This window comes from Limulus polyphemus, unplaced genomic scaffold, assembly GCF_000517525.1.
Source record: "Limulus polyphemus unplaced genomic scaffold, Limulus_polyphemus-2.1.2 Scaffold2643, whole genome shotgun sequence".
NCBI classification, from domain to species: Eukaryota; Metazoa; Arthropoda; class Merostomata; order Xiphosura; family Limulidae; genus Limulus; species Limulus polyphemus.
The window spans coordinates 9576-14978 of NW_013668253.1; positions in this window are offsets into that span (position 1 = coordinate 9576).

Here is a 5403-nt window from a genome sequence, read left to right on the forward strand (position 1 = left end):
TTCGCGTCCCCTTGACGCAATAATACGTTCCGTACTTTGGAGTAGCAGTTGTGCTATACGAGTAACGGTCAAATTCGACTAGTATATCAGTTCAAAATTATGTACTGTTATGTGCAGATAACTCTGGTGTATATTTGCGTGAAAATTCTAAAACTAAAGCAAGACTTGTTAGACGCTTTCATTGACGTATACAACGTTTTCATGACATTTGGTACTGAAAGTTCCATTGACATAGCACTGTCTGTAATATGTATATGCGCACTTTACGTGGTTTACGTGGCTTTTTAAAACTTATCTCTTACTTCTGCACGAAGACTGGAAGACAAGATGGTATAACACAACTTAAATACCCGTACAAGGATGTCAAACTTTCTGGCAGCGCTCGTACTCTAAACCATCTCTTCGTTCACTAGCAAAGTCAGATCAACAATTTCTGCAGAAAAGAAAAACCCCATGATGGTGAAATGGTAATACTGACAAAGTCTGGACAGCACACATTAAAGCCATGACTAAGTTCATGCGGTTCATGAGGCCAAGGTTGACAGAATAGAGCCTGTGCTCTCTATAAGCGAACGTAAGATGGAGTGAATTGTGCGGCAAGGCCAATTTCACAAACTTGTTTGTAATTTGTTTGTAGTTAAGCATAAAGCTACACAAAGGACTATATGTGCTTTGCCCACCACAGGTATTGAAACCCCGTTTCTAGTGTTGTAAGTCCACAGACATACCGCTGTGCCACTGGGGGGCTTAACCAAACATTTTATTCTGGCACTTTCATAACTTCATTGTTGGCACAGAAACCAAAAATATGGCAAAGTCAGTTATTTACAAGGATGACAGAGCCTCACTCTATACAGTTGAAGATCAAGGCAAAACCTCCATGTGCAAATATATAACTAATGTAACCATGGTGACAGGGCCTCACTCTATACAGTTGAAGATCAAGGCAAAATCTCCATGTGCAAATATATAACTAATGTAACCATGGTTACAGGGCCTCACTCTATACAGTTGAAGATCAAGGCAAAACCTCCATGTGCAAATATATAACTAATGTAACCATGGTGACAGGCCCTTATCTGAGTTACATGTGCATATGGAAACCACCTTTAGCTGGCATAAGATACACATAGCCATAAATACATCTGAAGATGGAATTCCAGTCTCAGATTGTATACAGTTATCCACGTTTAATGTTGGAGAATTAAAGTAGCTGAGTAACAGGCAGTATCCCTTCTTAAATATTCTAATATATTTTTCAACAATTCAATTCCTGAGTTTTATAAATCATATGTGCGATTAATCTTAGTTACAATTTTTTCCCAATGTATTATTAGATTATTTTTCGTAAGTTGCTTTTTATAATGCTTTAAGTGTAACATTTTCTGTTTTTCCAAGTTTTGATAATGTATTATTACCACATCTTTCTTTCTTTAATGACTACAGATAACTTTATGTGTCGGAAAATTTAGTTTAGTGATAAACCTTATAATATAGTAAATTGTACGCCACATTCAAATAATAAACTATCTATTACGTTTTTTTTTCAGTTATAGTATAATAAAGATTTTTTATGATAATAGATTATTATACAAAACATGGTAAATTAAAAAGTTACATATACAATCCAAAACCTCTGTTATAATAGTACAAGTTAACATTGCATACTCAAATTAAACTTTCAATTTATGCATGTAAATTGTTGTTGTTTTCGCTCAAAGCTAAACAATGGGTAATCTGCTCTTTTTCCATAGCAGGGAATCGAAACCTGGATTTTAATGTTGTAAATTCGTAAACTTACTGCTGGCCCACTGGGGACACGTATAAAAGAAACCATACTAATCAAGAAACTTAAGCCAGAACTTAATGGGCTGGGTTCAGCTACAAATATTTTAATAAGATTATAAATTACAACAATATTTTAGTTTTATATCAGTACATCTACAAAAAAATAAAAAACACGGTTTATCATTCAATGAATTGGAACAACGCACGAAAATGTTATGTTTTTTTATCTCATGGTTTATTACACAGTACAGTTCTTTAATATAAAAAGTAAAATGTTCACATAATAAACTGATAGATAAACAGCTCTTTTCAGGGCTACTGTATTCAAGTCCTTGTGAGATCTTTACAACATTAATGAAGAAAGGTCATGTGTATCAAGGAACCAATACACGACTTGGTGATAGGAAACATACCAGGTAGTAGAAATTTGGAGGAACTAGTTAGAAATAAGGTTGATGAAGCATCTGCTGTCACCACCAGAGCTCAAGAAAAGAAGAGCAAACAAGACATCAAGCCCCTGCAAGTGTCAAAAGGCGACATCCAGAATTTAGGTTTGCAGGAAGAAAGACCCTTCACTGCAGAAACGTTGGGACAATGCCCGGGAGAAAGTCGAGCATAAAACAAAGGGGAAAGATACTTATGGAATAGAGGACCAGAAGGGAGTTCTGTACCGAATCTATCAAGGCAGTTATACTTGGGAAATTAAACAGATCACAGTACCAACAGAATACCGGACTCAAGTGATAACGTTGGCTCATGAATCAATTGTGGAAGGACACCTAGGAACAAAAAAAAACAGCAGACAGAAAAACCAGTAATTTCCATTGGCTGGAAGTCATCGGAGATGTGAGTAGACTCTGCAGGTCATGTGACATCTGCCAAAGGACAATACCTAGAGGGAAGGTAATCAAAGTGCCATTGAGGGAAATGCCTCTCATAGAAGAGCCATTCAGCAGAGTAGCTGTGGACTTGATCGGGCCACCAGCACCTGTGTCTGACAAGGGCAACTGGTATGTTTTGACTGTAGTCAGCTATGCGACACGTTATCCAGAAGGAATAGCACTGGCGAAAATAGAGACAGAGAGAGTATCAGAAACCCTCTTGCAGATATTTTGCAGAGTGGGCTTTCCGAGAGAAATTCTGAGTGACAGAGGGCTCCAATTTACTTTAGAACTGATGCAGGAAGAGTGCAGACTCATCAGCACTCGGCAACTCTTTACCACCCTGTACAATCCTAAATGTAATGAACTTTGTGAGCGAGTCAATGGAGTTTTAAAGAGCATGCTAAAGAATATGTGCCCAAAGAGACCACACGATTGGGACAGGTACTTGCAGGCAGTATTAAGCACTTACTGAGAAGTCCCACAAGCAAGTACAGGTTGTTAACTCTTCGAGTTAATGTATAAAAGAACAATACGAGATCCAATACAAATATTGAAAAAGCTATGGACGGGAGAAGAAGAGTCAGAAGTAAGGAACACATACCAGTATGTGTTAGACCTCAGAAACCGATTGGAGGAGACCTGTCAACTTGCTCGACAGAGTTTGTATGCAGCTTAAGGCAATCAGAAGCATTTGTATGACAAGAAGGCCAAAAATCGACGTTTCAAGGTTGGACAAAAGATCTTAGTTCTGCTGCCCACAGACCACAACAAACTCACCCTGCAATGGAAAGGACCTTTTGAAGTACAAGAAGTACAGAACAGAATGTATTACAAGGTGACTGTGAATGGGAAGACCAGGATCTACCATGCCAATCTGTTGAAGAAGTATTTAGGGAGAGAAGAAGACCTATCGGGTGCAACTATTGATGTGCAAGTGGACATGGCAGGTGTGGCTGTCATGGAAATAAAGTCTCTGCCGAAAAGCTCATTTGGGATGGTGTATCCTTGTGGTATACACACTACCAAGATGAAGCAGGCAAGACCCAACCACCAAAACCATTAGAGTGCTACAACTGCTAGCATTTTGGACATACGAAGACTTCATGCACTGCTGAGACCAAATGTGTCTGCGAACTACACCCAGTCTCAGAATGCCTCAAGGCAAGAGAATCCACGCATTTTCTCTCTCAGGTAAACCAAATGGCGCACCCAGAAACACACAGAAAGTAAACCCGTGTAGTGCCCACTAGCTAGAAGAACTCTTTTGCCAGAATCTTCACGACCACCTAGGACAAACCAGCCCACTTCATCCACCAATTCTAATCCAAGCCAGTGCCTATTCACCTACACGGACTGTGTCAGAATTCCATCACCTCCTGCTTGCATCTCAAGCCCACTATCAGCTAACATTTATGCCCGAATACCTGGATTCGTCGTGGATGTGATTTTTAATGCAAATCAAGACATAACCCCAGAGGATCTGCCGCAGCTTGCAATATAGGTTTGTAACATTGCCTACAACTACTTTGGACTAGACACACCTCGTTCATCTCACATCTCAGCACATTCCAATGGTGCTTTTTAAAAATGGTTTGTTTTATTAATGTTAACATACAAGGTAAATTATTCCACAAAAAATACGAACTACTCAAGTTATGTAACTCTATTCAAGCCGATGTTATAAGTCTTAATGAAAATAGCAAGTTCAATTTACCTAACTACAACATCACACATAGACCTAAATCGGTAGGAAAACAATAAATAGCTATACTTTATAAGATAAATTTAAAAGTAACCGTCCCACAGCACCCCACACCTTGTAACAATGGACACATACTATGCCTCATTCACCTACCTAACCATAACACACTCAATGTATTAGCCATATTCGTCTCCCCAACATCACTATCTGACACGTCTTATATACAATCAGTATTAAACAATATTCATAATGTTGTAATCACCAGAGATCTTAACTCTAAACATACAGATTTTAACTACAGATCCACGAACCGAAAAGGCAGAATACTTCATTGCTTAATTAATGATAACAACTACTATACCATTAACAATAATAGCATTATCTCAATAGCATACAGGGCATACTAGATATTGCCATAGTTTCTCTATCTTTAATCTCTCACTCTAACAACTTTCAAGTCCTAGATAATCTCGCCAGTGACCATGACCCTCTCTCCTTCAACATATACAATACCCTCCCCGCCACTCAACCCACGAACTAAACTTCAAAATATACAATACCCTCCCCGTCACTCAACCCACGAACTAAACTTCAACATATACAATACCCGCCCCGCCACTCAACCCACGAACTAAACTTCAACATATACAATACCCTCCCCGCCACTCAACCCACGAACTAAACTTCAACATAATACAATACCCTCCCCGCCACTCAACCCACGAACTAAACTTCAACATATACAATACACGCCCCGCCAATCAACCCATGAACTAAACTTCAACATATACAATACCCTCCCCGCCACTCAACCCACGAACTAAACTTCAACATATACAATACACGCCCCGCCAATCAACCCACGAACTAAACTTTAACATATACAATACACGCCCCGCCAATCAACCCATGAACTAAACTTCAACACATACAATACCCTCCCCGCCACTCAACCCACGAACTAAACTTCAACATATACAATACACGCCCCGCCAATCAACCCATGAACTAAACTTCAACATATACAAT